A 24,932-nucleotide genomic window follows, 5' to 3' on the forward strand; every position below is an offset into this window, starting at 1 on the left:
AATCCTACATTTGATTTACTTATTTTAGTCCATTCATTCATTTATTGGTATTACATTGCTATTACAATAAAACCGCGTCAACAATTTCACGCCATACACCTCGGTTCGCAGCTGCCTCCCTCCATCCTCGGCTGCGGCCCACCAGATCTTGCAGCACCTGGTCAGCCCACCGTGCCCGCTGTGCTCTTCGCCTTCTTGTACCTGCCGGATCGGAAGCGAACACCATTTTTGAAGGGTTGTTGTCCGACATTCTTACAACATGCCCCGCCCAACGCATTCTTCCAGCTTCTGCTACCATCAGGATGCTAGGTTCGCCGAAGAGTGTAACGAGCTCGTGGTTCATCCTTCGCCGCCACACACCGTTCTCCTACACACCACCAAAGATCGTCCTACGCACCTGACGTTCGAAGACTCCGAGTGCTTGCAGGTCCTCCTCGAGCACCGTCCACGTTTCATGCCCGTGAAGAACAACTGGACTTATCAGCGTTTTGTACATGGTACATTTGGTGCGGGGACGAATCTTTTTTGACCGATTGTTCTTCTGGAGCCCACGCCTCGGCTGTTAAACCCGGCATTCCGCATGACACCCTCTAGCGCAATGTTGAGCAACAGGCACGAAAGTGTCTTAGCCCCCGGCGGGACTCGAACGAACTAGAGTTCGCACACCGTCCATCGTCGCTCTAATCAGCCTTGTAACTTTCCGAGAGAGCTGTTCTCGTCCATGATTCTTCATAGCTCAATGCGGTCGATACTGTCGCATGCTGCTTTAAAATCAATGAACAGGTAATGCTATCCACCCCCCTGATTTTTTGGAGGATTTTCCGTACTGTAAAGATCTGGTCCGCCGTCGAAGCAGCCGTTCGAACCGGCTTTTTTTCTTTTTTTTTTTTTTTTTTTTTTTTTTTTTTTTTTTTTTTTTTTTTTTTTTTTTTTTTATTGAAAAAACGAAAACGTTACAAAACTTATACTAATACAACTCTATTCTTACAGTACATTAATCCATCTGCTGAAGCATTTTGCATACCACATTTTGTTGTTCCATCGTTTTTCACGAATCATGTTTTTAAAGCTATACAAATCGTGTTTTCCAAAATTCTTCAAACAATAACTGATACCTATCGTTGTTAGCCACAAAGCAACTTTACTTTGATACTGTCTTCCTCGAATCACTCTAGACAGCATTTCTTCTGGGTCATTAACAGATATTTTTAATTTTTCCTTTATGCTGATCGTTATCCATTCCCAAATAACTTTACTGTTTGTACAAAACTTTAGTCTATGTTCAAGCGTATCTATTCTTCCACAAATTTCACATAAATTATTAGCGACTCCAGGAATCTTCTTGTCAAACAACTTGTATTTTGTTGGGATAATTTCATTTATATATAAAAATAAAAAGTGCTTTTCATCTGAGCTTATGAATTTCATATTTAAGTTCTGCCAACAAATATCCCAGCATTTGTTAGGGTATTTGTTTACAATATTAGGCGTAATGTTTTTATTGTCTAACAGAAAACTATATATTCTTTTACTCGTCAAATCAAATCCTAGATTTTCAATATCTGCTGCGATACGAATCCATTCTCGCGTATTTCGGGTAATTGAGCGGCTGTATTCTTGTGAAATCATGAAATCATCTCTCCTACCTGTATGATCTTGGAGTAGGATGTTTTTGATAAACAAGGCTTTCATCTTACTTTCTACATCTACGAGAGCTAGACCCCCTTTTTCTACGTCCAGATACAGTTGGTGTAAGCAAACTTTAAATATTCCTATTCCTTTAAAAATAAAGTTTCTGCAGATTGTTTTGATCTGCGAAATGTGACTATTGGTCGGAGGGTACACCTGTGACAGATACCAAAGTTTTGAAAGAATGAGATAGTTCAATATCCAAGTCTTCTGCAAAATGTTAAGTTGTCGTTGTTGGTGTAATGAAATGAGATACTTAATTGATTTTATCACTTTTGAGTAATTATGATTAATGGTATCACTGTACAGTTGAACAATTTCTACACCAAGAATTTTCAAGGAATCAGTTTCTTGTAACAGATGTGGTCCTGTTCTGCAGTTATTTATTCTCATGAAAGACGATTTCTTGATATTCAATTTAATTTTAGCGTAAAGACTAAAATTATTGATAATTTGTAAAATTATATCGAACTCTTCATCGTTACGGATGAAGATATTAATATCGTCTGCATAGGCAATAACTTTGTAAAAGCTATTATCTATGAAACAGCCCTTGATGCTGCTGCTGATTTTCTTAACAAGAGGTTCTATGTAAAGAACAAAAAATGCCATACTCAAGGGGCAACCTTGACGGACTGATGATTTAATTGAAATTTCTTTTGTTAGCATTCCGTTAAACAAAACCTTCGATGAAGATTTGCTGTAAAGGTTTCTAATACAATTTACAAATTGTGTTGGAAATCCAAATTTCTCCATGACAAGCCAAAGAAAATTGTGATTTACACGGTCAAATGCCTTTTCCAGGTCAATATTAACAATTGTGCCTTTGAATTTCTTAGATCTACTCGCTCTTAACGTAATGTTCCTAAGAATTTTTAGGTTTGTTGTGCATGACTTTCCCGAAATACAGGCCGCTTGACTTGGGCCTAACAAGGGTTCAATTGAAGGTTTTAGACGATTGTATAATATTTTTGTAAACAGCTTATAGTCGCAATTGAGCATGCTTATGGGTCTTTTGTCTTTCAAAGCGTAAGAATTTTCACTTTTCGGTATCAGTGTTATAACTCCTTCAGCGAACGACGAATGTGGCGTAGTTCCTGATAAATACTCATTAAATAATCGTAGCAAATCTTCTTTTAAATCATCAAAAAAGGTAAAATAAAATTCGTATGTTAGACCATCGGGTCCAGGGCTTTTTTTCTTGGTTGATTGCTGTAAGGCTTGCTCTAACTCAGAAAGTGTAATTGGAGCTGTCAAATTAGTACACTGTTCAGGTGATAATCTCTTATCGATGGAATCAAGAAAATTTGATGCACCGGGGTGAAACACATTGTCATTTTTGTATAGAGCTTCAAAATGATTTTCAATAGCAGTTTTCAAGGTTTTTGGATCAGAGGATAAATTCCCATCGACATCTAATTTCATTGGACTATTTTGCTTGTTACAGCGTTTTGAAATTTGAAAAAGACTGAGTTTTTCGTCCTCCAAAACGTTGCACGCGCTTGTTTTCATTTTCAAATTGTCGATCCTGGATTGTTCAATGTTCATTAATTTTGTCTTTACGTAGCTAAGTTCTTCAGAGACATCTTCGCCGCTATTTTTTTTTCACAGTTATTTCCTTTAAGCAACCATGCAAAAAACTCTTTGAATCGGCAATACACTTATTGATTACAAACGATTTAGTTTTAAAAAAAGATTTCGCTTTTGGTTTTAGATGATTGAACCACCATTCGCCAAAATTCACATTGTACGCGTGCCTTCGTTTGATGTTTCGTATCTCCATGATGAATTCCTTTTTAATGTCTTCATCAATCAAAAGGGTCGGATTTATTTTCCAGTAACCCTTCCCATATACTGTTACGTTTGAGTTGGTATCTGTTTCGTACTTGACGATCAGAGAATGGTGGTCGGAAAAAGGAGTTGCTAAAGTCTCAAAACTTCTAACGGTATTAAGAAATGTGTCTGGCCCATACACGCGGTCTAGTCTTGACATTGAATCGCCTCTAAAAAACGTATACGAAGCCTTTGAGCTGATCGAATTGCCAATATCTCGGAGAGCTAGACTATCAACAAGCTGTTGAAGTCCCTGACTAATATTTTTGACGGTTCCATTTGAATCTTTCTTTAACAAAATACAATTGAAATCGCCTAATATCACGTTGGAACAGTTCTGTGACAGATGAGTCAAAACGTCTTGAGTAAAAAGTATGTCACGTTCTTTACGAAAAGCAGATCCAGAATGCGCGTAAATGTTAATGAAGTTAATTTCCCCAACTCTGATGGAAGTTATTCTCCCAATTGGGTTCAAAAGAACATCAGAAAAATCGATGTTTTTTCGTATCAGTACCGCGGTTCCTTTGTTATCTTCGCTGATATTCACAAAAGCCAGATGACTTGGAATGAAGCTAAAGTTCTCAAAAGCGACTTCTTGAAGAAATAAAATATCAATTTCATTACTCCAAACAAAATCTCGTAGCAAGTTCTTTTTCAGCGTAGAGCTGATCGCATTGATGTTAACAGAAGCAATTTTTCTTGAAAACGTGGGCATTTTAGAACTCACGGCAACCGTCTGCAACGAATCGAAATGGTCACTATTCTTTACTTTCTGTTCCTTTTCGGCTTTGTTCCTTTTTTGCCACTCACCAAAACTGGATCGTTCAATGGAACCGTCGACTTACCATCGTTTAACAGGTTTTCATCGTTGTCCGAGCCTTCCGACGAGGTGTTCATCGGTCGTTTAATGAGTGCCCTTCCGTTTTCGCTTACTTCTTCGTCCATGTGGTTGTTTGCGGTTTTGCCAACCACAATACTTACGTCCGATTGTGTTCGTTGTTCTTTCCTCGGTGCCACGTGATCATCGGTATTCGGCATGTTCTGCAGCGGTTTCGAAGGGGTGTTGGTAGTCTTCTTTCCGGATTCATCGGTCGCCAATGCCCGCGTGCCACGATTCTTCGAAGAAAGGACAGTCATGGTTGCTGGTGTTGGTTCTGCGGTGTCGATGATTGGCTTGCTGGGTCTTCCCAAGGAAGTAGAGCCTGTTGTTTTGGAGGAATTGCCTGATTTACCTGCCTCTCCCGAGGCAGCGTTTGCTAGTTTTGGGCAATTCGACTTCTCGTGTCCTTCAGTCTTGCAATAAAAGCATTTGTTCTTCAATCCGTCGTAGTAGACACGTGCGCGAAAGTGACCAACATACAGATGTGCGGGGATTTCTTTGGAAATTTCCATGTGTACTCCTCGTACACCGGTGAAGATATTCACGTTCACTTCGGTAGGGAAGCGCTCTCTCACGTGCTGTCGTATGGTGCCATACTGTCCCAATACATATTGGATCTCGCGGTCTTCTATCTCCGGTGGTAGGTTGAAGATACGTACGTATCGAAAGATACGGCTGGCTTGGTCGACTTGAATGCTGGTCTCTGATCCGTCATCATATTTAAAGATGTACTGCTCCTCAGAATCCGCTATGAAAGCGGAAAACGTTGGCTCGTCCATCAGCTTAACGTAGAACTGTCCGCCTGTTTCCTCCTTGTAAATTGTATGGATGTCCGCTGCCGAAAGCTTGAGTTTACCGATTGCAAATTTTAGCACTTCCAAATGCGAGGGCACTTTGCTGTTGGGGCCGAACACAAGTTTCACCGTATTTTTCCTGACACTGTTAGCCATTTTGCTATAATAAACTCTTTCTCGAAAGAAAGATTCCGCTATTTAAATCACAAAAAAATAGAACAATAGCCACGAGGGACTATTGTTCGCAATATTCTACTGGAGCAAAAGAGTCACACGTCTATATCGGTCGAGCACTTGTCCGAGAATGCTTGATAACTTCCCACGAGCTCATTTGTTATTGGTGTAGACGACGGAAGAAGATATTATTCCACACTTCTCCGGGCCCATCTTAATGAGTTCCGCTCTGATACCATCCTTCCCAGCTGCCTTGTTATTCTTGAGCTGTTCAACGGCATCCTTAACTTCCCTCCAACTGGGAGCTGGTTGGTTGCTATTGCCCAACATTCCGACATAGTCATTTCTTCCGCTGCTTTGATCCTCCGTGCCTGTGCTATCAGCACCATTCAAGTGTTCGTCGTAGTGCTGATTCCACCTTTCGATCATCTCGCGTCCGTCCGACAAAATGTTCCCATATTTATCCCTGTACATTTCGGCTCGCGGCACGAAGCCTTTGCGGGGTGCGTTGAGGTTTTGATGGATCTTTCGCGTTTCTTGGGTGCAGTGCAACAGCTCCATTTCTTCCCATTCCGTCTCCTCCAAGCGCAGGCGGCGTTTTTTCTCCTGGAACAGACCGGTCTGATGCTTCCGCTTCTGTTTCTGTCGAGTACCTTGCTGCAGCATTACTGCCCGCGCTGCGCTCTTCTCTTCCAGAATCATTCTACACTCCTCGTCGAACCAATCGTTCCGTCGACTCCGTTCTCGCCTGCGACGTTGATGGCTGCTTTTATTGTACTCCAGCAGTCCTCGAGAGGGGTTTCGGCTAGCGAATCCTCTTCCGGCAACGTTTGTTTGAGATGTCGGACGTATGCTGTGGCGACTTCCGGCTGCTTCAGTCGCTCAAGGTCATACCGAGGCGGGCGTCGGTACCGTAGGTTGTTAACGACGGAGAGTTTGGGCGCAGCTTTACCATTACTAGGTAGTGGTCAGAGTCGATGTTAGCGCCATGATAGGTCCTGACGTCGACAATATCGGAGAAGTGCCGTCCATCGTTCAAAACGTGGTCGATTTGCGAATCTGTTTGCTGTGGTGATCTCCAGGTGTATCGGTACGGAAGACTATGTTGGAAGTAGGTGCTACGAATGGCCATATTATAGTCCAGTTGTGTAAAGCTTATAGTTCAATAAACTGCAATCGACACATATCCTTAGAATTCAGTGCTTTATTGTCAGTGCTAGATATAATATAGTGTAATTTGATAAGAAGCGTGCTGCTTAGCATTGGTAGACCCATTATATATAACAAGCTGAATAATACGGATAGATTGTTTTTAAATTAATTTTAGGCATTTCTTAACGTGTTCCCGCGCAAAGCTTGAGATCAAATTGAAAACTAATTTTGATGTTGTGATGTTGCAGATTTTGATAACGCAGATTGTTGTCATTTTGGTCGTTTTAACGGTTTAAATATCAAAACTGAGAGCAGATAAATGTTCCCATGAAATCAAATTGAAAACTATTTTTGCTATCAGTGAAAGCAAATTGAAAACTATTTTTGCTATCATGGAGAGCAAATTTAAAACTCACTGAGATATACATATATTTGTTTGATATGGATAAAAGTCTGCAACAAGATGATTGCTTTGTTTTAAAATTATTATTGTGTTTATACATGTAGCACTAATAAATGAATAACTATGTAAAATTATAACATTAACAAAAATATTAAATGATAGCACAACGAAAACAAAATATGATGTCAAATATATTGATGATTAATTGATATCAAATTATGATATCAAATCGATGCTGAGAACAATATAAGCTTTTGACTTGCCTTCTTTTTGATGTTGGACTTTGCTCGGGTTACTTCTCATATTTCCCTTGACACATATTAAAACCCAATGGCGTCGGTACAAATTTAATAAGTTCGGTACTCTTCAAGATTGTGGCCGAAAATCACCGAAAAGTAGTATGAAAACTCCTGATAAAATATCTAAATATATTTGTTCGTGACCCAAAAAAGACCATATTGACTTAAAGGGTATTGTATATAAAGATTGTATAAATCCAATAATATCATAGTTTTGTTCATAAGTACCGAAGTACTGGGAAATCTCTCGAGAACATATCAGATGAGAAATCTCTTTGAGAACATATCATATGGGTTTGGCTTCCATACCTTTCGAACTCACTCATAACGGGAGTTTAGTAAAAAATGAGAATGATTTCATTACCTTTCTGTAGTTAAAGTAATGAGCGTAATATTTTAAATTTTCTCCTAAACAATTTTTCCTAGTGTTTGAGTATTATCATGCATTTTTTTATATTTTTATTAACGAGATTTTTAGCCCTGGGCTAGTTCATCTCGGGACCAACGGCTTTACTTCCCTTCCGAAAGAGGTCGTCACTGAAAGTTTTAGTGACTATCTCGGTGATGGCATTCGATCCCAGGTCCTCGGCGTGAGAGGCGTGTGTTCTAACCACTACATCAGGTCCGTCCCCATCATGCATTTGTTTTAGTAATGTATTGAATGATGAAAATGTTAGTGTATTTATGAAAATATTGATGGTTAACTTTCAGTAGCACTATGTGTTGCAAATTACCGTACTATGTGTTGCAAATTACCGTAAATTTTGGTAAAATATACTACATATTCATATTCAACACGTGGTGTTCAGTACATCCAATTGCTTTTCATTCATTTGTAACTTTTGGACTGTTGTCTACAGGGCTTTGAGGTTGAAAAGTGTTGCAAGTTACTCCGTTAGACGGTAACCTACATTAAAATGATTTATTGCAGAAAACAACGAATGATTGAGTAGTTCAAACGAGTTATTTCATTATAAATATTTGTAATGTATTGCCATAACTCGAAACATAAAGATAACTTATAATTCAAACTGTATACATTTCTTTCTGGTTGTTCTCTAGAAATAAAAACTTTAATTAGTAGAATTCAAATTATACTCAGCCACTCGCTGTCAACCGTTGCCTCTCAACGGTTATAATTCATAATGTAGAAGTTAGTATCAAAATTAAGGACGAAAAATTGCTCAATTGTTCAGCGTTTGTGTCCGAGGGTTCGTTAAACCTCAACGGAGCGGACACAACAACCTGAGCAAACAACAGGTCTAGAATCAGGTTTTTATTATTAGATGCGTACATTTTCGGGTTCCGGATGTGTAAATATTTATCGAGGATTAGGTAGAGCCTTTTTTGCTCTTTTCTTCGCTTACGGAATGGTTATTTTCTCGGACATCAGGTTAGCCATCGGTCGTGGCCAACGTAAACAACCCGCGGGTGAGAAAAACTGAAAAATCGTTATACGTAATGGAGGCATAAAGCGTAGGGGCAACCAATCAAAAAGAGAAAATAGAAAAAAAAAATCTGTTCAAAAACTCTTACTTGAGTGTCCGGTAGGATAACTTTTTGATCATCATTACTTTTTATTGACTTTTCATATTTCCCTGATTATGTTGTGTACTCTCCCTTCGTACGTACCCAGTCATGTGTGCACTGAGATGCCGTGGATTAGTCGTTCGGCAATGCATGTCGCTCGGAATTAATTTGGGATCACAGCTTCCACACTGTTGGCGGATTTTGTTTGAGTTTGATTTCCATTGATAATTAGTTTTCTGGCTATAGTATGGGCATTTATTAAAATGTTGGAGGGATACCAATTAGCATATATAAATGAGATTAAGTGGAGTTAGTTTATCAATTTGTCGGGCACGTATACAAACAGTTGTACTTATACATACATATATGCAGTTGGTATCATTAGAAGAACTATTGTTCGTGCATAAAATTTGTTCCATTCCGTTCCATTTGTTTTTTTTGTGCGATTCCCAAATAAGTTATCAAAAAAAAAAAAAAAAAATGTTGTGGCTTTAGAATGTGGTGGGGTGACTTTTATTTACTCCATATAATTAAACTACACCAAACATATACTCTCCTTATAGTTTGTTGATAACTTACACTATCTTAGCTTGTATCTTACTCAGCGGTACTCTCTACAAAGTATACAAAAATCGTAAAAACAGAAAAAAACAATAATCAAATCGATCCATGCTCATAGTGGGTTAGTGACTAGTTTGTTGTATTGAGCATAATATTGGTTTAATGTCACAACGCAGTGTGCTTCTCCCACGCGATATTGTGTTTGGCGAATGTTAATCCTGATTGCGCTATTAAATAATTATGAGGTAATTTTAATTACTGTTGCAACATCGTTGGAGGGCCGTACGTTGCTCAATAAAATACTGGTCCGCAATAAAGAGTGCCTCAAAAATGTGTCGCTTACGCGTGCTTTGTAAAAATTTTGTTGTTGTTTGGATATTTCATACAGTGAATTTTTTGTATATCTCATTTTGTATTCATAGATTTTTTAAAAAGTAAGGTGCGTTTTGCATGTAATTTATATCTTAGTATAGGTATTACTTACTACATTATTACAGGAATAATTCTTCAGCAATTCAAATACCGTTTTGTCACAAATTCCGAACATGATACATGTTTTGAACACTCGGAAACAGTGATTTTATTTATTAAATTCCCAAAATTACTTCACTGGATGATCAATTCAAAAATGCTTTGGTGTTTCTTTCGTTATTCGGTAACATCGTTGTTTTTCTACGTTGATGTTTTTTCACGTACCCTGTAGTGCATTTATGTGTGCTCAACTGTGTTGGACATTGGGGGCTTTGAGCAAAAATCTAGAGAATGGCTTCATTCACTGCACGCGGTGCACTGTGCGTTTGTGTGTAAAGTGTTTCTCGTGAGCAATAATGTTATATGCGTTTTGTGAACGCATAACTATTTTAGACCATCAGATTGCCTTTATTAGATAAGCGTTCAATTTCAGCTCGAAATGCGGCAAACATCAATAACACTGCGGAACACGTTTTTGTCTCCAGCATCAAAATACCTCTATTTACTTTATTCGGGGTTGCTGAATCCATTGCCGTTTACAGAAGTATTATAGCACGTCTAGTTTTTGAGATATTGGTTGTTGAAAATGCGAAAATTGACTATTTCAGCCAAGTTGCATGCAAGTTTGCCAGCTTGTAAGGCAATTTATTTGCTTAATTTGCCACAGAATTCAAACTTTATGTGTATAACAATACTACAAAGTTTATAATATTTTTGATGCAGAAAAATTATTTTTTGATGGTTTAGAAAAGTATTGTATTTTGCCATATATGAGAAACGAAGAGTTTCGTATGGAGACTGCAAGCATGTTGAAAAAGATCGGTTTAATCTAAATTTAATCGTGAAATTTCAACCAAAATACCGTTTTGTCTCAAATTCCGAACAGACTCATATTCCGAACACTCGGTTTTTGTATGGCGATTTGGTTGAAATGTTTCGTTGAAATATGTCACCATATTACCTGTAAATGGCAGTCAATTGCAAATCAATTTTAACGTCTTAAAATCTATTTTATACCTCAGTAGTAGTGATGGTTCTCTAGTTCAAGGTCAGTAAAAACAGCTAAGATGAATTTATTTGCGAAATTATTCATTTGAATACGATTTATTCGTGCTGTTCGGAATTTTAATCAAGGTGTTCGGAATATGAGACAGAATGAACGCAGTGTTCGGCATTTGAATCAAAATGTTGTTCCATACTTTAGCGTAAAAACAATGCTAAACAGGTTTAAATAAACATTTTTATCGGCACACCCAACAACTAACAGCTAAAATATGCCTAAAATATGCCTAAAATATGCCTATCAGATGCGTTTGAAGTCACTCTCGGCCTTAAGTGTTCGGAATATGAGTCAAAACGGTATATCCAAAACGAAAGTTTAAGTCCTCTTTTGCATGCTTGGTGGATAAGATCACAAAAAAGTTTGATAAAATATACTTAAAATTTTAGATATACATCAATAAAACCAATGTTTCATACAACTTTGGCGACCTGTAGCTAAAAATTGTAACGTGCTGGGAAGTTTTTGAGATCGGCATCAGATTCAACAACCCCGAATCTACTAGAGACACATAATTTGATCTTTGAGACAAGCTATAATGTCATTTTTGTTGCGCTGAGTAATCAGCAAAGGCAGCTTTAGGATGATACGTCAGGAGTCACTCTCCAAAAGGTTGAAGACTGTCCCATAAAATTTTGTACCACTCACCACTGGTGAATTACAAATCGGATACTCATATTTGCCTAACTTAAAAACATTAATTTTGTTACATAAGAAATTTCAACGATTTCCATTCCAAACCTACAAATCGCAGGCGAAACAAAAGAACAATTTTGCACACGAACCGTAAGAATTAGGCTACAATGATCAATATTATCGAAATCATATTTGGCATTATTATTTAAATCTTGATTTGATCATAGTTTTGGTAAGCTGTAATCATCTCGTCAAAGTATGTAAACAGTCACATTGACGTGTCGATTCTGTAAAAGAAGTAATTTCGACAGTCCGTTAGGCATATACAATTTGGAAATATCCATTTTATTTTGCCCTAAATGTCCAAATATATGTTTTACCCTGATGTTTGAAATAAAATTATTTTTTTTACGTTCTTTTAGTTTATTCCTTACTGAATAAACACTTGTAATCCATGACACTTTAAGATCCCTAGACCATCGTTCCATAATCGCTTATTTACTGAAAATTCACAATTGTTTTTCTCGCATCAATATATTTAATTATGTTGCTATTGTTTTCCAAAACTTCTAATAAAAATTGTCTTGAACTACCTTGGCATAAAGTATAAGTAACACCGTTAGCGTATGACAACTCACTATAGTAGCATGTCCGAAAGAACTTGAACTATTGAGAACCAGAGCCTCAGGTCCAAAGCCAAAGGTGGATGGTTGTAATGGCACTGAGGAGGCAGCCTCTCTATCACGATGTATTCAAGTAGCACATCTATTACAGCGGCGGCGACAGATCAGAACGGAGAGTTGGCTTCATAGTGATTGGGAAGCAGATGAAGCGAGTTATTCGGTGAAAAACGGTAAGCGATCGAATCTGTGTGTTGAGAATGAAGGGCAGGTTCTTCAACTACAACCTGATCAGCATATATACACCAACGAACGATATGCCCGATGACATGAAATATGAGTTCTAGATAAGGCCTTCTAGATTAGGAAATTGTCCCGTGACGAAACGTATCCGCATATCGATCACATTACAGATTTCTACAGCGTGTTAAACATAAATAAGGAACAAAAAAAATTGAAAGCAAAAAAACTAATTCAACGAGTTTTTATTTTGGAAGAAAGTCATGAAAAATAGCGTTTTCACCATTTTCGATCGTCGATTACCGGACTTAAAAACTTTAAATATCTTATGGAAGTCAAAAATATAATTAATTTAATTTTCGTCCTTTCATAACTTTCGAGTTCTTGAAGTAGTTGGACGGTATTTGACATAAAAAAGTAAATATATGTGTCAGACTTATTTAAAATTTTCCGTTTTTAATGATAAGTGATTTATTCATAGCACCCGATTTTTGTCAGTCAGATTTGACAAAAGTTTCGAAATAGTTGGTATCATGATAACTAAAAAGACAATGTGAAACCAAAATTCAAAAACTAATTATGTCGATATTTTTCGTAAAAAAACAGTTTCCCCAAATAAAAACTTTAGCTGCCTAATCTTAAGTACCCCTACAAAAAAGTTTCTTAATATTAGCTCTGATTTTAAAATAAGCTCCAAAAAAATCCAACAGCTCCAACAAATCTCTCTCTTTATAAATACTTTTTATGATATCTGTCACTAAAAACTTTTGATAAAATCTTAGTATCTAATTCATGTTTCAAAAATACAAACATTTTGTTTTTGACATTGATATTTTTTTTCTATCTGGATTCAAACATGAGTATATTTAAAAGTACAAATAAATAGAGGTATCATAGTTATGTCTCCTATAATTTGCATGATTCTTTAGCTTTATTATTAGTACTTTCGCCCCCTTTCAATGCCTTTTTGCGTTAGCGTTAGCGTAGTTACGGTATACTTCGTAGATTGGATACTAACAATATCTGTGTTTTTTTCTTTTGATAATCTCATCTAGAATGCCTTCTTGCTCCTTTCCTCTTGCTAGGAAATAAACCTTGATCCAACCTTAAACAAGAATACCAAAAGCATGAATATTGCTATTTCCGGCCAAGGCCATCTTAACCGTAACTTGGGATTGGGGAAGGAAATGTTGATGTAGCACTTACTTAGCGAGAGGCCTCCGACTCAGCGACACCCTCATAAGTGCTACGGAGTTGGGGGCTGGGAGGGGTATTAGGTCATGAGGATTCACCTGAAAAGCTAGCGATGGACCCAGAGCATTTGTTGTTTAATTGTTTTTAATTTAATCTCTTGAATGCCGGCATTCAAAAGAGGAAAGATGTTTGATTTACAGAATGAAGAATTTGGTTTCGCGTAAAAATAGTCGATTACGCGTTCAACGATCTGCTTTTTAACAAGTGAAAGCAGAATAGATCCCTCCAGGGTCATCTAATAAAAAAAAGGTTTATGAACTCCGTGAAGCGACCGGTTGGAATAGGTAAAGTGATATATTAAGTGATCCTATAATTTGCATGATTCTTTAGCTTTAATATTAGAACTTTCGCCCCCTTTCAATGCTTTTTCGCCCCCCAAATTCAGTTCTATAAATTTCCACCCCCTGAAGCAGAAAATCGCCTCCTGTGGGTCAATTTACCCACTTTGGGAATCACTGCGGGGATTGGAACAGGGTGACGCTCTTTCTAACTTGCTGTTTAACATAGCGCTCGACGGTGCTATCAGGAGAGCCGGTATGCAGTTCCAACGTGTGAACGTGTGATTTCTCATATGCTCCTTGACTTTGCGGACGATATCGACATCATTGGGATTGACCGTCAGGCAGTGAAAGAGGCGTTCGTGCCTTTCAAGAGCGAGACAGCGGGAATCGGGCTCACGATCAACACCACAAAAACGAAGTACATGATAGCTGGTGGTAAACGTGGGTCCGGACGTGTTAGTGGTAGCGAAATGGTGCTAGGTGATGAAAAGTTTTAAGTGGTGGAAGAATTTGTGTATCTTGGAACACTAGTGACATGCGATAATGATGTTACCCGCGTAGTGAAAAGACGTACCGTAGTGAATCAAAATCCGGACGGTATCAATAGCCGGACACTCTGATAATATTTATCAATTACGAGTAAAATCAAAAGTTTCTATGTTTGATTTTACACATACCGTGGTGCATCAATACCCGGACACCTAAGTTCAAATTGTAAAAAGAGTGCGTTGTTTTGGAAAATTCCTAATGTAATATTGCTTCAAAGATTGTTTCAAGCCAGATCTTTATGAAACATATAAAATTTCTGGTAAGAATCATGATTTTAGCATAAAAATCGTTAAAATAATGAAGCATGTCTTGTTAGGGTGGGGCTTATTTCCAAAAATCTTCCGTAGTCAGAATTTACACAGTGAAAAATGATCATCGGTCCCAAAATAACATCCTGTGAAAAAATGAGAATTTTTGGTGAAGGTTTAGAGGTGGCGCAAAGGGCGTAAGTGCAGTTTTCCCATTTTAGTGAACTCTGAAAAATTTTGGTATGCTTTTCAGCTTGTTTTGGTGATTTTAAGACCCTTAAGGGCAAAAAAATACCTCAAAATTGCGATATGTCCACTCTTTTAGATGGTATTTGACGAAATATATATTATGCATGCGATTTTTGGCCCTTGAATAGGTTACAATAACTGATTACTATGAACCCGAATAAGAATAGCTGGGGAGGATTCCTATGCTTGTTGAATGGAACAAAGAGCAAAGAAGAATGATAGAAAGAACAAAGAACGCAGAAGAATGTAAGGTGGGGTGGTTTAAAAAGGTGGGAGGGTGTAACTGATGATATTATATTAGAATCAACTACGGAGCAGTGAAAATATCTCGGTTAAATGTATGAGATGTGATTATATGCAAGTTTAACACTCATTTAGTATTTTAGAATGTCCATTTGATATAACTCCAGCAATTGCTTTTATAATCTGAAAGAAATTACAGAGGGGCCCAAATCCATACAGGATCAAAATCCGTACACTTCATACAAATAGAAGGAGTTTTATATGAAGTGGATGGGTTTAGATTCATTTCTGAGGTGTTTTGATTTTGATCCCACACGATATATCCTTATTAGGTGAATCCATAAACGATTTTTGCTTACCAGCAATAACACTTCTTGTTAGAATTTCCACAGGAATTTCTGGATTATGATGCCATTTCAGCAATTAATTGCGTTTGGGCTTCCAATACTTCACTTTCGCCACAACACCTTCAACATAACTTCGGACAAACGAAAATGCAGATGAAGTTCAATACATCGTTCTACATCTGTATTTGAAATCGATGTATATAAACAACAGCAGAAGGAAAAAAGAAATCGGTAGTCAAAATTCAAATTAGTGCACGAGCTTCTATAGGGTGCAAGAGATAAAGCACTTCAGGTTGAAAACCTCTCAAATAAAACCAAAATTAAGTCGTCACAGTTCTGAAACATATTTTTTAGGACAGAGCTACATGAAAGAATTTTCACAGGTTGTCCTATGTATACATAAATTAGTTATGAATTTAATAGATACTGCGTGAGGCTGACTTTCCAGGATGTAAATTTTGCAACGGTCCCTTTCGATAAATTGCTATCATCATTCAGAAAAAAAAAACAACCAAACGATTATTGAACTAAAGCAGTAAAGTGACGTACATTTATCTATTTCTACCAGGAGAATAATGATGAAACTTCGCATGAAATTATGGACATTTTAGCCGGTACTGCAATTTTTCCATAAAGAGTAATCTAAAATCGTATACATAGGTCGAAAACTAAAGATGGTTAAAAAATTGGTGCTCTTCCCCTACTTGAAGAAAAATTGCTCGAAATATTTCTGAAGTAGGTAATATTAAATAGAAGTCAAGGAGTCGAACCTGGTGTAGTGGTTAGAACACACACCTCTCACGCTGAGGATCTGGGATTGAATCCCATCCCCGAGATAGTCACTAAAAATTTCAGTGGCGACATCCTTCGGAAGGGAAGTAAACCCGTTGGTCTCGAGATGAACTAGCCCACAGCTAAAGAGCTAAAAATCTCGTTAATAAAGATTGAAAAAACAAATGAAGTCAATTAATATAATCATCGTTTTCTAGATTCCTCAGTTACGCTCAAGACATAACTAGTTTCACCCTCCCACCTGTTTAACCCACCCCACCTTACATTCTTCTGTGTTCTTTGTTCTTTCTATCATTCTTCTTTGCTCCTTGTTCCTTTCTACTAGCATAGGAATTTTCCCCAGCTATTCATATGCTTATTCGGGTTCATAGTAATCAGTCAGCGTAACCTATTCAAGGGCCAAAAATCGCATGCATAATATATATTTCGTCAAATATCATCTAAAGGAATGGAGATATCGCAATTTTGAGGTGATTTTTTGCCCTTAAGGGTCTTAAAATCACCAAAACAAGCTGAAAAGCATACCAAAATTTTTCAGAGTTCACTAAAATGGGAAAACTGCACTTACGCCCTTTGCGCCACCTCTAAACCTTCACCAAAAATTCTAATTTTTTCACTGGATGTTATTTTGGGAACGATGATCATTTTCCACTGTGTAAATTCTGACTACGGAAGATTTTTGGAAATAAGCCCCACCCTAATGTCTTGTCTATAAATCCGGACACCTGATGCAAACGATGTCTTTAAATCCGGACACTTTTGAATCGAAATCCGGACAACTGTATTTTGGCATGTAATATTCGTTTAATTCGAATGAAACCCATTTCACCACACAATTAAATATCAATCTTTATTGAACTTGTCCGCGTTTCAACAACAATGTCAAAAATAATAGCACATTTGTGTTTTTAGTGGCTTGATTACCTGAGCTGAAGGGGACATGGCTTGAACTGCAGCCGATACGACTCGAACAGTTATTCTGGAAGATATAAACTGTTTATTTAACACTCAATTGATTTCTGTTAACTCACTAAGCTTCTCATAGTTGTTCCTTCTATTTTTTCTTCTTTAAAATTCACTTACACTGGTTATACGTGGGTCTTATAAATGATGTCCGGATCTTGAAACACTGGCTCATAATGCCGGACAGTCTCTTCAAACACGGATAAATATATGTTTCCAACATATGTAACTGCAGTGGAGCCTCAATACGTTCAAAACATCTCTTTTCAAGCACTAATGGGTAAAACTTTCTATAAAAATATATTTCACAAACTATTATTTTAACCAAACATTGTTCACGCGTTCATCGACCGTTGAACTTTGATTGGAGTTGAATCGCGACGAAATGACGTCCACCACGAACAAATTATTTGTTTTTATTTTTATTATTTATTCGTCATTGGCTACTTGATTAAAAATAATGTAGAATAATTAGCAATGTTAACAATAAAAAATGTTAATAAATACCAAACATTTTAAACCTTAATTTCAACTCTAATTCAATTATATAATCAGAGTGTCCGGATATTGGTACTGTCCGGATTTTGATTCACCACGGTAACTTATACTGTTAACACTGTTGCTCATTTCACTATCATTCACAATCTAGTTACCATTGCCAAATAATAAACAGGAATAAAAACAAACATGTACCCCCAGTTAGACATCATTCCTTTGCTAGTGGTGGTTCAATTTTACAGAACTGTGACAATCGCTTCACAACATTTAGTCAGCGAAAACGAGCTTAAATTATATTGTTAGATATGTGATTGCAGCATACAAGTGAAAACGACGATTTTTCGAAAATTGTGTTACATCGTGGCTTGTATTTGGTGTAAATTGCCATTTAAAGTTGTGAACAGAGACTGCCCGGAATTACAGGCAAATGGCTCTAAAACCGAACATTTTTTTTAAAGTGGTGTGTTTTACGTAGAGACGTTCCGATATTGCGAAGTATCGATATTCGATTCGATACGATTATCGAATCAAAGTATCGATACCACCGATATATTGAATCAAAATATCGATATTTCGCAATATCATTTGATATATTTGAAGGGTGCAAAATTCTTGTATCGCTTAGATACCACGCGTTAAATTTTCTACGATTCAGAAAGAATTCTTTGGACACTAAATATTACCGGTATTTTAATCTATAGGGACATGATTTTTTTTATATGATACATCAAACATTTAAAAATTAATTGTATTAGGAGAAAACCCTACAATTGTTATCTAAATCTTGGTTTACGATATATCGGAAGCAAATATCGATATCACCGATATATTGAATAGGAAATATCGATACCAAAATATCGAATATCGAAAGCAAAATATCGATATTCCGATATATCGGAAGTATCGGAACGTCTCTAGTTTTACGTGTTCGAGTGTGAAATAATAATATGAACACAATATTAACCCAACGTCGTTTTAAAATGTGTCATTAGTGAACATAATGCCGTTTGAATGCCTTAAAAAAAATCAATTTTAATAACCAACGCAATATTTCGATCCCACAGCTCCGAATCGGATATCTCTGGCTTCAGGTGAGGTAATTAAAGCTAAAATATAATTATGTTTCATTCAATCATGTATGATGGAGCCTGATCGTGTTCAATGTTCTTATCAATGAGGTATTTCATCGAATAAAGCTATTCTTTTTAAATACTATATAAAAAATGCATGTTACGTGCAGCTGTCCGGATTTTGATTCGCAAGCGTCCGGATTCAAATACGAAGCTTACTTCTGGTGTCCGGATTTAAGGACAAGACATAGTTTATTAAATCAGAGATTTACATGTTATAAATATAATTTCAGACATAAAATTTGTCAGTATTACATAGATCTTATATAAAACTGTCTATAAGATAATTGAACTTATTCTTAACATGAGAAAAAAATAATCGAAACTGAATTTGAACATTTGCCCCGGATATTGATGCATCATGGTATTTCATCTGCGAGTCAGGCCTTCTACGGTCTCCGCAACCAGCTGAAGTCCTGTAGCCTGCACACGAAAACAAAACTCGCGTTATACAAGACACTGATCCTTCCGGTTGTCCTATATGGCCATGAATCATTGGCATTGAAGGAAGTCGATCGGAGAGCTTCCGGGGTGTTTGAACGTAATGTGCTGCGAACAACACTCTGTGCTAAACTAGAAAACGGTATCTAGCGGCGTCGCATGAATCACGAGATGTACTAAGTTGTATGTTTCGGTCAGCCAATCGGGAGCGTCTTGGTGTCTCTGTGACTCAATTGCTCCAGGGTTTGCACGCTCACCTAAGTCTACCGCGGACAGGGAATCATTGCACTCGAAATTAGGGAAAATCCACAAAACTTCACAATTTAAAACTCCTACTTTGTTTCCTTCTGTATTACAAACACAGCTTTATTTGGGCTACAACCTACTCCTCACAATCCACTTCTTTCCCATTTTCTTATAAACTAATCTGACCTGTTCTTTTTTTAAGGCCCCTTCTTCTTCTGGCTACCATCTGTCCACTCCTTCATCTTGGCCTGGTTTCGGCCGCCAGCGTTCTCCTACCGCGGTAATGGAAATTGTGGTTTGGCGATTACCTGGTGTCCAGTTTTCGTTCACTACTTTCTCACAATACTTTCAACTAAACTTCCTTAATTTTATCTTTAATTTAGCGACTAGCTGCTTCAGCTGTATCCGGGCAAGTGAACGACCAGTCATGTACTTTCTGCCCAAGAGGTTCTTGACCTAGGTCGCTATTCTACCAGACATCTGGTGGTGGGTTTTGGGAGCTCGGTGGGTGGTAGCCTGAATGGTTACGTCAGCTGTCATATGTTTGCCCTAGCTGTATGCCTAATGCTACTGGGAAAAACATACACAACTATTACAAACATTTCCTGTCATATATTTCAACGGACAAACAAAATACAAAATCCCTTCAGCACTATTAATCAACAAACCAAACACTTACAAAGTGTATAAAGAGGTTGATATTGGCAAGCGCATAAAACACGGCAGGCTGCGTTGTGCTGGTCATGTTGCCCGTATGCCGGAAGAACGACATGCAAAGATAATAATTAACAGAGAACCCGGACTAGGCCACCGACTTTGTGGTAGGGGTTACTGGGGTAATATGCATCACTTAAGGAAAATGTGCCGAAATGAACACTAAACAACATGTATGTACCCCGATTAATGGAGTGCATATTGCCTCAACCGGTCACTTAACAGAAAATGTTATGGAAAATAAAAATCGCTGTCATCAACAACTTACCCAGTCTCCAATCATCTGTTTTATGGTTATGGTTGTAAAAATTCTCAATTCGTCGCTTGTAAAACAACAAGTGAAATGATCGGGAAAGTTACATCAGAATCGTGCTTTTTGAATTTAATGTTCTATCTCCCTGTAAAGTTTTTCAGAATGTATCAAATTCTCAGGGTGTCTATTATTTGCAAAGTTTTATCAATCCGCATCGTGTTTTTCTCTCAAAACTCGTTTATTTCAGAGAAATTAACAAGGTGCGATTTGCCCCGGCAGTGCATATTACCCCAGGCGCCCCTAGACCGCGCACACGATGGCTTTTTGCAGTTGAGGAGGACTTAAGGTGAAACAGTTCGGAATCAACTTCTAAGATTGCACTAAAACTTCAAAGGCACAAATCTTGCGAAGAAAGCATCCCACAACAGTGCACTTTTTATTTTGGCTTTGTGCACTGGTAGAAAGCTTAAAATAAGAAGATCAGGATCGTTTGCCAACTATTTCTCCAGTTTTGTGCCTTTGAAAACGTGAGTAGGGGGAGAAGTCGGCCATTGTGCCGGCCATCTTTGGATTCCGAGATGTTTCACCTTAAGGACACTTAACGTACAGGGCGACTGGAAGCGATTGGCCCAGCCAGTGGAGAAGACTCATACATTCGCCGCAGACTCATCGTAGCGAATTGTAGCTCATCAATAAGTTGGTTTGAAAATCCATACGGGGCATTTATGATTTTATGGGTGGTTAACAACATAGGCAAGAATATTATATTAGATATTTTTCGCAACCTACAGTTTGAGAAACTATGGAATAGACGGTAGGTTGGTTGGAAAAAATACGTATTGTTCTATGGTAAACCTGACGGAAATATGGAATTGCTACACTACAACCTATTGTGTTTTAATAATATTTTCTTCATGGTTATCATTTCGATTACTTCGAGTTTTTCTCAATTTCTCTTCCTTTACAAATCGCCCTATAACTGATCCGGATTATACGCATGATGGTAAAAATGCAACATTCTGCCAAACCACCGTTCACAGCTTGTCCACAACATCCAACTGTGCCGACGAATATCATCGTCATCGTTGACAACATTCGCGTTGAAGTTGATACAAAAATTTAATTTCATGAAAATATGGAAACGCTAATGATAGTTTAATTATGCAAAACATACATAAAGGATTAATTCGGTTGAATGATGACTTAATTCGTGCTCTTGCCTTTTCATAATACCGCAACCAGCGCGGAAAACCTATCGTAAGGTACCTAGTATTGTTTCTCCTCCGCTTTGCACTTATGAATGTACGTATAGGTGTGTATGTAAATTGGTGTGAAATGCATGCGACAAGCTCACCGGTACCTACCATAATCGTTGTCGTCGGATCAGATGGTGCGATGATGAAATCGTCTGACAAAGCTCTTTTGCGGTGTAATTTATGGTTGCCGGGGTAAAAGTTGATACGGAAAAAGTGGAAAATTGCTGGAGGCTTTCTCTCTCCCTTGCAATTCCATGACGACATGATGACGACGACGATTGCTGCAGCGGCAGCACAATTGATCGGAAAATGAATCCGTTTTAATTGTTTCAGGCTCGACTTCTTCCTGGTATTGTTTGCCATTGGAATCACCGTTGTATTCATCATCCTTTCAGGCAGGGCATAAAGTTCTTGTTTGCAACTGTCTGTAATAGTGTGGAGAAAATGGTGATAGACTAATAGTTGCCCCTAGAATTAATTTGATTAGCAAATAATTTATTACAAATTGCCATTATCATTTGGCAAGCCGTATTAATTTATAGGTGGTACAGACCTAGATCGTTTTGAGAGGATTGCCTCCTTCTCGATAGTTACCGCAAGACAGGAATGTGGAACATGTCTAAGGGTAAGTAGACATGTTCGACATTTCCTTCACAAATCGAGGACTGACATGGTCAGGTCCTTGTGAAAATTGGAAAATGGAATGGGACAGGCTGGATTTGGTCTACTATTTGGTTCAGGAAAATTGTTGATCGCGTTCAAAGGAACCAGGAAAGTCAAACATATAACTTGATACCAGTGAATACCTACTTAAAAGAGGCGTACACCTTACCTCAGCAACACAGCTCAATTCTTGAAGGTATTACAGCCTTCAGTTCAGTAGTCTCCTGTACAGTAGCCTTCAGTACAGCAACTTTCGATACATCGGCCCTAAGCGTAGTAACTAACGGAACAGCAGAACACAGCGCTGCAACGTTGCAATAGCGTCGAGTGCAGCAGCTGCAAGTATAGTGACTTCGGCAAAACAACCGTCACGTCAGTGCATCAGTTTTCAGCCTAGCAACATTCAGTACAGTCGCCTTAGGTTCAGTAGTCTTTAATACAGCAACACCTTGTTCAGCATCCTATGGTGCGGTGGTATATAGCGCATCTTCGATACAACAATCAAGTCTGATAGGAGAAGCAGTTTGCTACACTTTTTTTTATAGTAGGGTACAAAAGGCTTCAATAGCCTGACCTGTTGTGTTTTGACACGGTGTGGGACTCACGTTAGGTTTGGTTAACTACTAAAAAACATTCCCTACTGCTCCTATGCGTCGATCTCCCCCGGAACTACATCACGCAACTTCACCGAGGGAGGGCTGTGCTCATGCACTACCGCACCGTCGATGGGGGTGACAATGGGCCTAGGGGGTGAGATTGGGGCAAAGCGGAAAAATATGATTTATGAAATATTTCAGCTAATAACGCTGATATTACTAAATTTTATTATTCATATGTTAGGGAACATATTATTACATGCAATTCATCACAATATACATTTTTAGAAATAGTAGTTTTTGTTTACTATATCAATAAACTTGTATGTTGAAATTAGATAAAATTTACAACATTAAATTTCTCCTGTGCAAAGTATCACGCATGTACTTTAACCTCTATCGTTATATTAGTAGAAGGTAGAAAGTCTTTTCATGACACTTCACACGTATTTTCCGGAATCTATTTGATTTTTCCACAAAAATTTTATTTTTTTCGGTAAAAATTGGGGTGAGATTGGGTCAAGCAAGAACGATAGTAAATGAAATTGTAAGTCCACTTTTTTGACATTTTACGGTGCCGGTGTTCTCTTTTTTCATTGAGATGTGTTTATTCTTTTCAAACACAGCATCTCTGAAACATCAAACAAGCCTACTTGAGTATTCCGTGCATTGAACGACAATGCAACGCATTTTGACAATTTCTCAAACTAGCAACTGTGTTTCGTGCGCAGCAACATCGTAAAATTTTATCAAATGGATTTTATTTTGGAATTTAATTATTTATCAGTGTTTTCATGTTAAATAAACATCTCACGGATGAGTTGGATCGCTGAAATACCGGGATTATGACGTCAACCTCTGCCTGAAATGTATTGATCGTTGTATGTCGCACCGAAATTTAACTATTTGCGAAGGTTTAAAATAATCACTGTTTCAGTACACCTTTGGGGAAACTGAATGGGGTTTGTGGCAATGGGGATGAGGCTTTCAAGACAATTTGAGGGAAAAAACAAGAAAATTTATGTAAACTTGACGGTAAATGTTGGGTTTACATATTTTTTCTCATAGCTCTTCAATTTGTTGGTAAAATCGTTCTTTTAAGTGGGTTTATCATACTTGTAAAACATCTTAGATATTTTTTCGTCTTACTTGCATCGTATTTCATCAATATTTTTCAGCTGTGAATGGTTTTGCAATCATATTCTCAAAAACAAGTTATTTTAATTACAGTGACCCAATGTCACCCCCTCTATGGGGTGAGATTGGGTCATTTTTCATTCACTTGTGGTGCCGCTGTGAATGAATATTTTTCTTTGATTTTTTGAACAGTTGTTAATGTACCATCAAAGTACATACACACCAAATTTGAAGTTTATTGGAGTTAAATTGCGATAGTTATTCAATAAACAAATTGTACATATCCCTTTTTGACCCATTCTCACCCCCAACGACGGTACGTCAGTCTCAGCCTCAAGTTGTTCAGCTAGTTTGCTGTGGGAGCTTAATGTCGTCAAAAACGTTACTCTTCGTTGGTGGTCTCCAGAGATCAAAAAAGTGATCGAGGCACGTAGAAAGGCTCTTCGTGCCATGAAGAGAATGGCACCTGACCATCCAAACAGAGATGTAATCGTTGATCGGTATCACATCGAACGCAACACTTGTCGGTAAGCCATCTGGGAGGAGTTCTTGGGTAGTATCAATGCAATCCACTCAATCGCTGATCTATGGGTCAAGGTCAACGTCCTCAACGGAAAAAGAGTCGTCAATCCACCCACCCTCGATATTGATGGAAACAGTACTGCGGATCCAGAAATCATTGCCTACGGCCCGGTGCGACTGCCAACGACATGAACAGTTTCACTGTACC

Source organism: Aedes aegypti, chromosome 3, assembly GCF_002204515.2.
Source record: "Aedes aegypti strain LVP_AGWG chromosome 3, AaegL5.0 Primary Assembly, whole genome shotgun sequence".
NCBI classification, from domain to species: Eukaryota; Metazoa; Arthropoda; class Insecta; order Diptera; family Culicidae; genus Aedes; species Aedes aegypti.